Source organism: Salvelinus sp. IW2-2015, linkage group LG2 (assembly GCF_002910315.2).
Source record: "Salvelinus sp. IW2-2015 linkage group LG2, ASM291031v2, whole genome shotgun sequence".
NCBI lineage: Eukaryota > Metazoa > Chordata > Actinopteri > Salmoniformes > Salmonidae > Salvelinus > Salvelinus sp. IW2-2015.
The window spans coordinates 36,989,428-37,002,584 of NC_036839.1; the positions used below are offsets into that span (position 1 = coordinate 36,989,428).

Consider the following 13,157-nt stretch of genomic DNA (forward strand, 5'->3'; position numbering starts at 1 on the left):
AGTTAATCTGCTAAATGTAAATTATTCGATTTAGCCAGTACCTCATGCCTTTTGCCAACATTGTATAAGATTCTCTTTTTTTTCTTACCCATGTTATTGACTTGATTATTGTTACTCCATGTGTAAACTCTGTGTTGTTGTTCACACTTGCTATGCTTTATTCTGGCAGGTCGCAGTTGCCAAATGAGAACTTGTTCTCAACTAGGCCGGCCTACCTGGTTAAATAAGGCTTGAAATAAAAAAAATTAAATAAAATAATAGAAAGAACACCTCCGAACCACCACACCCAGTCTATAATAGTAACACTTTCCTAACACATGCTCCACCGCACCGTCTTAATAGACACTTCCTAACCCAACACCCAGTTATCTAAGTAGAACACTTCCAACACATGCTCCCACACCGCAGTCACGTAGACCACTTCCTATACCCACACACCCAGTCTATAGAACACTCCCTTAACCACGCACCCAGTCTAATAGAACACTTCGCTTAACCACGCCCGTCTTATAACACTTCCTAACCCACGCACCCAGTCTAATAGAACACTTCCGAACCCACCACCCAGCTAATATAGAAACTTCCAACACATTGTCCCATGCACCAGTTATGCATAGAAACACTTTCCTAACTACGCTCCCATGCACGTCTAAAGACACTTCCTAAACTTCTACCTACGACCCAGTCTAACTAGAACACTTCAACCACGAGCCCAGTCAATAGATCCTACACCACCAGGTCCTATAGAAACAGTTCCTAACCAAAAGCCCATGCCCCAGTCTAAATAGAACACTTCCTAACCCACGCACCCAGTCCCTAATAGAACACTTCCTAGCACAGTGTCCCTGCCCACCCAGTCTAATAGAACACTTCCTAACCCACGCACCCAGTCTAATAGAAGCTTCCTAACCCACGCACCCTAGTCTAATTAGAACACTTCCCCTAACCCACGCACCCAGTCTAAATACGAAACTTCCTTACAATCCCACGCACCAGTCTTAATAGAACACTTCCTAACAGATGCTCCCACGCCACCCAGTCTTAAGCTTCCTAACATCCAGTCCTAAAACACTCCTAATACCCACGCACCCAGTCTAAATAGAACCACTTCGTAACCCACCACAACCCAGTTGTTATAGAACACTTTCCAAACCCACACACCCAGTCCATCTAATAGAACACTCCTACCACACCCACAATGACCACTCCTAACCACGCCACCAGTCTAATAGACACTCTCCTAACCCACGCACCCAGTTCTAATTAGGAAACACTTACATGCCCCACCCACCCGTCTATTAGAACACTTCCTAAACCCACACACCCAGGTCCTAATAGAACACTCCTAAACCCACCACCCAGGTTGTAATAGAACCTTCCTAAACCACTGCACCCAGTCTTATAGAACACTTCCTAACCCACGCACCCGCAGTCTAATTAGAACCACTTCCTAAACCCACAACACCCAGTTCTAATAAAACACTTCTACACATCCACATGCACCCCAGCTAACAGCTCCCTAAGCACAGTCTTCCTAATGACACTTGTCCAACAGCACCAGTCTAACTAGACACACTTCCTAACCCACGCACCCGTCTAAATAGACACTTTCCTAACCCACGCACCCAGGCTAATAGAAACACTCTCCAACCCACACACCCAGTCTAATAGAACACTTCCCGTAATCCCACGCCACCGAGTCTAATAGAACATTCGCTAACCCACACACCCAGTCGTAATAGAACCATTTCCATAACCCACACACCCAGTCTAATAGAAACACTTCCTAACCCACCACCCGTCTAATAGAACACTTCCTAAACCCACGACACCCGTCTAATAGAACACCTTCCTAACCCACACACCCAGTGCTATAGGAAAACACTTCCTTAACCACACCACGCAGTCTAATAGAACCACTTCCTAACCCACCACACCCACGTCTAATAGAACAGCTTCCTAACCCGATGCACCCAGATCTAATAAACACTTCCGTAACCGCACCGCACCCAGTCTATAGAAACATCCTAACCCCACAACACCAGTCTATAGAACACTCCTAACACATGCCCTCGCACCCCAGTCTTAATAGAACACTTCCTACCCACACACCAGTCTATAGAACACCTCTCGTAACCCACACACCCAGTTAATAGAACACTTCCTAACAACCATGCCCACAGCCAGTCTAATCAGAACACCCTTACCACACATCGCCCAGTCAATAAACCCTCTCTAGACCACGGAGTTCATTAGAACACTATCTACCCCAGCACCCAGTCTAGATAGACACTTCCTAACCCAACAACCCAGTCTTAATAGAACACTTCATAACCCACACACTGCAGTCTAATTAGAACACTTCCTTAAACATCTCCACATGCACCCAGTCTAAAGGAAACACTTCCCATTAATTCCCATTGCACCCAGTCTAAATAGAAAACTCCTAACACATGCTCCCATGCACCCGTCCTAATAGAACATCCTCACACTCCCCAGCACCCAGTCTAATAGAAACACTTCCTAACACATGCTCCCACGCACCCAGTCTAATAGAACACTTCCTAACCCACACACCCAGTCTATAAACATCTTCACCCACCACACCCAGGTCTAATACGTAACATAGCTCTGCACGTCTAAACACCCTCAACATGTCATGCAAACCCCAGGTTCCTAATAGAACAGCTTCCTAAAAATTCCCATGCACCCAGTCTAATAGAAACAACTTCCCTAACCCACACACCCCAGTCTAATAGAACACTTCGGCTAAACACAACCCACTGAACATTCTACACATGCTCCCTGCCAGTACAGAACCACTTGCCTAACAGTTGCCCACGCACCCAGTCTAATAGAAACATTCCTTAAACATCCCAGCACCCAGTCTAAATAGAACACTTCCTCAATGCCCCCAGCACCCAGGTCTAATAGGAACCCTTTTACTAACACATGCCCCACGCAATCCCAGTCTTCTAATAGAACACTTCGTAACCCACACACCCAGTGTAATTAGAACATTCCAACACCCACACCCAGTCTTAATAGAACACTTCCTAACCATCACACCAGTCTATAGAACACTTTCCACCCCACACGCACCCAGTCTAATAGAACACTTCCTAAACCCACACACCCAGTCAATAGAACACTTCCTAACCCACGCACCCAGTCTAATTAGAACACTTCCTAACCCACGCACGAGTCTATAGAACACTTTCCTAACCCACGCACCCAGTCCTAATAGAACACTTCCTAACCCACGCACCAGTCATAGACAACATGCTCCCACACCAGTTAAATAGAACCACCTAAACCCAGTGAATAAACCCACCACGCCACTCAGTCTAAGTAGAACACTGCCTAACCCACCACCCAGTCTAATAGAACACTTCCAACCCACACACCCAGTCTAATTGAACACTTCCTACCACACCAGTCTAAACACTCCTACCGCCTAGTCTAATTAGACCCACTTCCTAACCCACGACACCCAGTCTAATAGAACACTTCCTAACCCACGCACCCAGTCTAATAGAACACTCCAACCCAACACACTCAGTCTTATAAACACTTCCTAAACCCACCAACCCAGTCTAATGTAGAAAACACTCCTAACCCCACACACCCAGTCTAATAAGAACACTTCCAACCCACACACCCAGTCTAACAGAACACTTCGCTAACACATGCTCCCACGCACCCATCGAATAGAGGTACATCCTAACCACACAGCCACCCATCAATAGAACACTTACCTAACGACATGCTCCCCACGCACCCCAGTCTAATAGAACACTTCCTAACACATGCTCCCATGCACCCAGTCGGAATAGAATACATCCTAACCCACACACCCAGTCTTAATAGAACACTTCCTAACACATGCTCCCCACGCAACCTCTAATTAAGAACACTTTCCTAACCCACACACCCAGTCTAATAGACACTTCCTAACCCACGCACCCAGTCTAAAGCAACTTCCTACCCACGCACCCAGTTTCTAATAGAACACTAACCACACCTAGTTCTATGAACACTTCCAACCACACCCCGTCTAATAGAACACTTCGTAACCCACAACCCCATCTAATAGAACCACTTCCTGACACCCCCGAGCACCCAGTTTCTAATAGAAACCACTTCCTAACCACATGGGTTCCCAGCACCCAGTCTAATAGAACACTTCCTAACACATGTCCCAACGCACCCTAAGTCTATAGACACTTCCTAACCCACGCACCCAGTCTAAATAGAAACACTTCCAACACATGCTCCCATTGCACCCAGTCTAATAGAACACTTGCCTAACACATGCTTCCCATGCACCCAGTCTAACAGAACACTTCCTAACACATGCTACCATGCACCCAGTCTAACAGAACACTTCCTAACACATGCTCCCATGCACCCAGTCTATAAAGAAACAGTTCCTAACACTGCTCCCATACACCCAGTCTGATAGAACACTTCCTAACCCACGCACCCAGTCTAATAGAACACTTCCTAACACATGTTCCCCACGCAACCCAGTCTAATAGAACACTTCCTAACCCACACACCAGTCTAATAGAACACTTCCTAACCCACGCACCCAGTCTAATAAACATTCCTAACCCACGCACCCAGTCTAAATAGAAACTTCCTAACACATGTTCGCCACGCCCCAGTCTAATAGGAACACTTCCTAAACACATGCTCCCACGCCCCAGTCTAATAGAACACTTCGCTAACCCACACACGCCCAGTCTAAATAGAACACTTCCTAAACCCACGCACCCCAGTTCTAATAGAACACTCCTAAAGTTCTGAAACAACCACCCCTAAAATCTATTTTATTAACATCCGCTGAATCTTCTTCCCTGTCAGATTCAAACTAAGTAAACAAGTAACGTTGTCTGGGCTCTGTGAAACAGAGAAAATCATGTCTCTCTTCTGTAAGGTATTCAGATACCACACTGTTGGAGGTGTGAAACAGAGAGATCCATGTCTCTTATAAGTGTTCAGATACACACATGTTGGAGGTGTGAAACAGAGAGGATCCTGTCTCTATAAGTGTTCAGATACACACATTGTGGAGGTGTGAAACAGAAGGGATCTGTCTCTATAAGGTTCAGAACACACAATGTTGGAGGTGTGAAGATAGAAATCCTGTCTCTATAAGTGTTCAGATACACACATGGTTGGAGGTGTGAAAACCAAGAGGATCCTGTCTCTATAAGTGTTCAGATACACACATTTGGAGGTGTGAAGAGTGTGTTATCATGACGATACCTGATGACACGGAGGCCCGGAGACAGCAATGTGGGTGGCGGTATCAGACCCTGTCCGGCCATGCCCCGGGTCGGACTCTGTCAAACATCGGCTGTCGCTGGAGTGGAAACTAGCCACGCTCTCCGTCCGTCCGGCTACACACACACAAAAACACACAACACACACGTGTTAATGAGGTTTGTGTGCCTGTAGGTAGGGTGTGGTGGGTTTATGAGTGTGCATTGCAATGTGTGTGTGTGTGGTGTGTGTGTGTGTGTGTGTGTGTGTTGTGGTGTGTGTGTGTGTGTGTGTGTGGTGTGTGTGGTGTGTGTGTGTGTGTGTGTGTAGTATGGTGTCTGTCTGTTCTGTCTGTCTGTCTGTCTGTCTGTCTGTCTGTCTGTGTCTGTTTTTATTTGCATTTATTATGGATCCCCATTCAGCTACTCTTCCTGGTGTCTATCAACATGAAGGTAGTTTATACAATTTTAAAAACATTACAATACATTCACAGATTTCACAACATACTGTGTGCCCTCAGGCCCCTACTCCACCACTACCACATAGTACAACATCCATGTGTACGTGTGTGTATAGTGCGTATGTTATCGTGTGTGTGTATGTATGTGTCTGTGCCTATGTTTGTGTTGCTTTACAGTCCCCGCTGTTCTATAACGTATATTTTTATCTGTTTTTTTATCCAATTTTACTGCTTGCATCAGTTACTTGATGTGGAATAGAGTTCCATGTTGTCATGGCTCTATGTAGTACTCTGCGCCTCCCATAGTCTGTTCTGGACTTSGGGACTRTGAAGAGASCTCTTGTGGCATGTCTTGTGGGGTATGCATGGTGTCCGAGCTGTGCGCCTGTAGTTCAAACAGACATCACRGTGCATTCAACATGTCAATACTTCTCATAAATACAAGTAGTTATGAAGTCAATCTCTCCTTCACTTTGAGCCAGGAGAGATTGACATGCATATCATTAATATTAGCTCTCTGTGTACATCCAAGGGCCAGCTGTGCTGCCCTCTTCTGAGACAATTGCAATTGGCCCTTTTTGTGGCACCTGACCACACGACTGAACARTAGTCCAGGTGCAACAAAACTAGGGCCTGTAGGACCTGCCTTGTTGATAGTGCTGTTAAGAAGGTAAGGCAGCACTTTATTATGGACAGTGCTCCCCATCTTAGCTACTGTTGTATCAATATGTTTTGACCATGACAGTTTACAATCCAGGTTTACTCCAAGCAGATTWGTCACCTCAACTTTCCCAATTTCCACATTATTTATTACAAGATTTCTTTGAGGTTTAGGGTTTAGTGAATGATTTGTCCACATACAATGCTTTTAGTTTTAGAAATATTTAGGACTAACTTATTCCTTGCCACCAACTCTGAAACTAACTGCAGCTCTTTGTTAAGTGTTGCAGTCATTTCAGTTGCTGTAGTAGCTGACATTTATAGTGTGGAGTCATCCGTATACATAGACACATTGGCTTTACTCAAAGCCAGTGGCATGTCATTAGTAAAGATTTTAAAAAGTAAGGGGCCTAGACAGCTGCCCTGGGGAATTCCTGATTCTACCTGGATTATGTTGGAGAAGCTTCCATTAAAGAACACCCTCTGTGTTATGTTAGACAGGTACCTCTTTATCAACAATATAGCAGGGGATGTAAAGCCATAACACATACGTTTTTCCAGCAGCAGATTATGATCGATAATGTCAAAAGCCACATTGAAGTCGAACAAAACAGTCCCCACAATCTTTCCATCATCAATTTCTCTCAGCCAATCATCAGTAATTTGTGTAAGTGCTGTGCTTGTTGAATGTCCTTCCCTATAAGCATGCTGAAAGTTTGTTGTCAATTTGTTTACTGTACAATATAATTGTATCTGGTCAAACACAATTTCTTCCAAAAGTTTACTAAGGGTTGGTAACAGGCGGATTGGTCGGCTATTTGAGACAGTAAAGGGGGCTTTACTATTCTTAGGTAGCGGAATTACTTTTGCTTACCTCCACGCCTGGGGGCACCCACTTTCTAGTAGGCTTAAATTGAAAATATGGCAAATAGGAGTGGCAATATTGTCTGCTATTATCTCAGTAACTTTCCATCCAAGTTGTTAGACCCCCGTGGCTTGTCATTGTTGATAGACAATCATTTGTTCACCTCTTTACACTCACTTTACGGAATTACAATGGTTGTCTTTCATAATTGAGTCAGATATACTTGGATGTGTAGTGTCAGCGTTTGTTGCTGGCATGTCATGCCTAAGTTTGCTAATCTTGTCAATTAAAAAATAATTAAAGTAGTTGGCAATAGCAGTCGGTTTTGTGATGAATGAGCCATCTGAATCAATGAATGATGGAGCTGAGTTTGCCTTTTTTCCTAAAATGTCATTTAAGGTGCTCCAAAGACTTTTACTATAATTCTTTATGTCATTTATTTTGTTTCATAGTGTAGTTTCTTCTTCTTTTTATTCAGTGTAACATGATTTCTCAATTTGAAATACGTTTGCGAATCGGTTGTGCAGCCAGACTTATTTGCCATTCCTTTTGCCTCATACCTCTCAACCATGCAATTTTTCAATTMCTCATCAATCGATGGGGATTTAACAGTTTTTACAATCATTTTCTTAATAGGTGCATGCTTATTAGTAAATGGAATTAGCAATTTCATAAATGTGTCAAGTGCAGCGTCTGTTTGCTCCTCATTACACAATACGGACCAACAAATATTCTTTACAACAACAACATAGGAATCACTACAAAACTTATTGTATGACCTCTTATACACTATATTAGGCCCAGCCTTTGGAACTTTGGTTTTCCTAGACATGGCTACTATATTGTGATCACTACATCCTATGGATCTGGATTCTGCTTTCAAGCACCTTTCTGCAGCATTAGTAAAGATGTGATCAATACATGTTGATGATTTCATTCATGTGCTGTTTGTAACTACCCTGGTAGGTTGACTGATAAACTGAACCAGGTTGCAGGCACTGGTTACAGTTTGAAGCTTTTTCTTCATTGCTTAGGAGTTTTTTCCACATTTTGTTACGTTACAGCCTTATTCTAAAATTGATTAAATAAAAATAAACTCCTCAGCAATCTACACACAATACCCAATAATGACAAAGCGAAAACAGGTTTTTATAAAATGTTGCACATTTATTAAAAATAAAAAACAGAAATACCTTATTTACATACAGTGGGGAGAACAAGTATTTGATACACTGCCGATTTTGCAGGTTTTCCTACTTACAAAGCATGTAGAGGTCTGTAATTTTTATCATAGGTACACTTCAACTGTGAGAGACGGAATCTAAAACAAAAATCCTGAATATCACATTGTATGATTTTTAAGTAATTAATTAGCATTTTATTGCATGACATAAGTATTTGATCACCTACCAACCAGTAAGAATTCCGGCATCACTGACCCTAGCTAATTCGCATACCGCGCCACAGATACAGATAGCAATCTATCGCACTCCACCACTAACATTTTCTGCACCTGACAAAAGAACACATGAGAATGCGTTCCATTGACTACACGAACACGATAGGATTAAGATCAATAAGCTACGCTATGGCTAAACTCCATATGCAACTGTACTGGCTCTAGGGCTCCAGTTGGATAGGAACACACGTCGCCCGTCCTGACAGGCACAGGGTGTGCTTAGTGACATGATATTCCCTGTTCACAAGACTGTGGCAAACAGACTCAACCGACATTCAATTGCTGACGAACAAAGCATGAAGGCTGATTACAGACATGATGCGCGGTATAGATGAGTAAGAACTTGAGATGTCAGGGACAACACCTATCCCCAAGGGTGACAAGACAAGGAAGGTAGTGTGATGTGGACTACAAGGAAAGTGGCAAATGGCCCTTAACATTGAAGTGTAGGGAAGGGTAACGTTTCAAGTTTCCTTGGGCGTCACATAGCAAAAACTATTATGTTCAAAACATACCAGACAGTTGAGAGGGAACAAACTTTCATCCCAGAGAGCTGAAAAAGATTTGGCAGGTCCTATATCCTCAAAGAGTTCATATCTGCACCATGCGCACCTGAACCGTTGATATAGCGCTGTACGGCAAATTGCCGCTCCAACGCAAGGCACACAGAGGGTATGTTACGGCATACATACTGGGGGGCTAAGCGCCGCATCCAAACCTCTACCAGAGTGCAGAGGGAAGGCTCAAATTTATTTGTGGACTGTTGGGCTGCCAAATTGAGGGTCTAGTTTCTGGATAAGTTGATTAGCTTTACAGCGTTAAAGCAATTCAGGGCTCGCGTAGGCTATGGGTGGTAGTCATTTAAGCATTGCATTGGCTTGGGTCAAGAGAATAGAAGTTTGCTTGAAAATGTTGGATTGAAGACTCATACAGAATTTGAAAGATGTACAGTGAGACCTGCCGTGGTCGACGTTCCAGCAATGTTGAGCACACGCCTGGTGATCCGTGCCGCAGCCTGGTTTGTTGACTTTATGAGTCTACCACCGGGCTCAGAGCGAAGTGAAACACAGTCGCCGGAAGCTGATCTCAGCAAGGGCTGCTCGAACCGGAGCATAGATATTAGCATGCTATAGGCTCGGGTACGCAGTGCTTGTCTCTGGTAGTCTTAAAGGTTTAGCAGCCTGCAATGAACTCGTCGAGCGGTGTATATGATTCATCTCCGTATTGATGCTGCGTGATGGTTCGTTTGAGGGCAGAAGGATTTATGAATCCTCCCGGCTGAGTCAGTTTGAAAGCGGCAGCTTACTTTACTCAGGTGGAGTGGTGTAGGTTCGTTGGGATGAGTACAGTCACTGGTGGGGCGACGCCTCGATGCATTATTGAAAATACCAATACTGATTGGTGCTACTCAATCAATCGGAGGAGATACGAATGTACTCTGGATAGCAAAACATCGTAGTTGTAATCTGATACATGACATTTTGTAAGACTGAGACACGGTGCTCTGCTATTTGAAATTTTGCTTGTGAGCAAGGATGCGAGGATGGTTGTGGTGATAGCGAAATGAGGCGGAGGAGCTTTGTACACAATCTGTATCGTGGAGTGCAGGTGATCAGAATGTTTTGCCCAACTATCAACAGAAAGAAAAGGAGTGGAAGCCCCGTGCACACTGACAAAAGAGACAAGACATAGAGGTCTAATTTTAGAAACAGACCTACAAGCCCTCTCTGGCGAGCTTCATTAAAATATCCGCCAAAATGACACCTCTCAATGTCACAGTGAAGGAGTGCAAGAAAGCACTAATCTCAGACTGGCCAATAAAAAGAAAGATAAGATGGGCAAAAGACAAGACACGGACAGAGGAACCTGCCTAGAAGTAGCATCCCATGCGAACAAGAAAATGTGCTTTTTCTTTTCAAAACAAGAAATATTTCTAAGTGACCCGAAACTTTTGATGGAGTGCATTGTAAACATCAGACCCTTGACTTTTTCCACATTTGTTAGGTTACAGCTCTAAATAAAATGATTAAATCGTTCCCCCCCTCTCAATACCACATAATGACAGCAGATAAAGTTTTTTAGAAATTTTTGCTAATTTATTAAAATAAAAACACTTACCATTACAAAGTATCAGATCTTTACTCAGTTACTTTGTTGAAAGCCCTTTGGCAAGCAATTAACAGCTCGATGTCTGGTATAGTACATAGCTTGGCACACCTGTTTTGGGGGTTTGCTTCCCATTCTCTCTAGATCCTCTACAGCTCTGTCAGGTTGGATGGGGAACATTGTGCATAGCTATTTTCAGGTCTTCCAGAAGTGTATTCGAGTCAAGTGGGCTTAGCTGGGTCACTCAAGTGAATCACAGAATTGTCCAGAATCCATCATATGTTGTCTGCAGTGTGACTTAGCGGTAGTGTCTGTTGGTAAGTGAACCTTTGCCCCAGTCGCGAGTCCTGAGCGTCTGGAGCAGTTTCATAAGGAAGTTCTCTAACTTTGCTTCGTTATCTTGCGCCGATCCTGACTAGTCTAATAGCCCTGCTGTGAAAAACAACCCACAATCGAGTGAGCTGCCACCACCATGCTTCACCGTAGAGAATGGTTCCAGGATTTCCTCGACGTGACGCTTGGCATTCGGCCAAGAAGTTGAATTTGGTTTATCAGACCAAGATCTGTTCTTCATAGTCTAGGCTTTGAATCCTTTTGGCAAAACTCCAATGTGCGTCATGTTCCTTTTACGAAGCAGGGCTTCCCTGGCCACCTACCATAAAGGCTATGGATGGAGTGCTGCCAGAGATTGTTGTCCTTTCTGGAGAGTTTCAACTCAACAGAGGGAACTCTAAGCTCTTTGTCAGAGTTGACCATCGCGGTCGGTCCTCCTGGACAAAGTCCTTCCACCCAAATTTCCAGTTTGTCCGGGTGCACTTAGAAGGTCGGGTTCAAAACTTCTTCCATTTAAGATGATGGAGGGTCCTGTGTTCTTGCGTCCTTCATGCTCAGACATTTTGATACTTCCAAATCTGTTCCCCAACCCATTCCGTGTTACAGAGCTCTAAGACATCGCTTCTACTCATGCTTGTTGTTTGCTTTGATTGCACAGCAACTAGTAGGGGACCTTATATAGACAGGTGTGTGCCGTCCAAATCATGTCCAATGCAATGAATTTTCCACAGGGGACTCCAGCAAGTTGTCAACAATCTCAAGTATTTCAATGGAAACAGGATGCCACCTGACAATTCGAGCTCATAGCAAGGGTGATAGCTACAGTGGGGAGAACAAGTATTTGATACAACTGGATTTTCAGGTTTTCCTACTTACAAAGCATGTTCGAGGTCTGTAATTTTTATCAAGTACCTTAACGCTGAAGACGGAATATAGCAACAAATTGAAAACACATTTGTTATTTCTAAGTCATAATACATATGATGGGGCATGACAGTACTGATAATAAAAACAAACTAAATATTAGTACAGAACTTTTTGTTGGATAAGAATATACTTCTGTGTTTTGACCATGCAGCCACGCAGCGGATTTGGCCACATATGACAGACACTCATACTCACGTTTTGGGCGCTGGGCAGTACGGTTGTCACTCTCTAAATTGCTATGATAGGTGGAAGGGATAGGCATCAGGACCTGGAATCTCTAGGAGACATCTCTTAGTCCATGGCTGTTATTTCGGTCGTCATGGCTGAAGACCCGACCCAGTCTTCAAGTGCTCTACTGAGGATCTCAGATAACTCAGATAATGCATCATTCCTCCTCAATACGGTGCAGTGCCTCCTTGCAAATAGCATCCAAGAATGGGAGTTCCGCGTGCTTCAGTTGGGATGTGTTCTTGGGTTGTACTCATCTCTTCTACTTCCTCCAAACAGGCGAGTGGATTTGACCAAAAACTCTGATGTTCATCAGACCACTGCTTCTCATTCTCTTGGATTCATCAAATGGTCATGGGCAACTCAGACGGGTGATCAGTGCTTGAGCAGAGGACCTGGGCCGCAGATTTATCTATGCGTATGTTATGATATGGTTCTTGGAGACCTGTGGTCCACTCCTCTTCAGGCAGACCAGAGTCGCCATTTGTTCTGGGCTGATCCACTGCCCAGCAATTGAATGCCCTCGTGAAATCTTGCAAGAGCCCAACCAGGGGTGATTGAGACGTATCTGAATTTCTTCTAAAATGCGCACAGTTGTGCATTTCACAAGGTGCTATTGTACCTGTACAATCTCCAGCCTTGGCAGTCGCAATATACCGATATCTACACCAGCTCGGTCTGGATGTGTGGAAGTGATCGTTTGATTCTAGATGTGTGGAAGGTTTCTTTATAGCAGAAAGTTTAAAAACAGGTGCATTAAGTAAGGAAGTGAGTGAGAACAGAGGCTTCTTAAAGAAACTACATTCTGTGCGAGCGATTTACTGTTGAGTTATCAAATATTAGTCATA

At 43.9% G+C, this 13,157-nt stretch overlaps 1 pseudogene; it reads right to left on the bottom strand.

Moving 5' to 3' along the window:
• The window catches only part of LOC111971694 (synaptotagmin-like protein 5), an 80,769-nt pseudogene that overhangs the window by 47,655 nt on the left and 19,957 nt on the right, over positions 1 to 13,157 (bottom strand).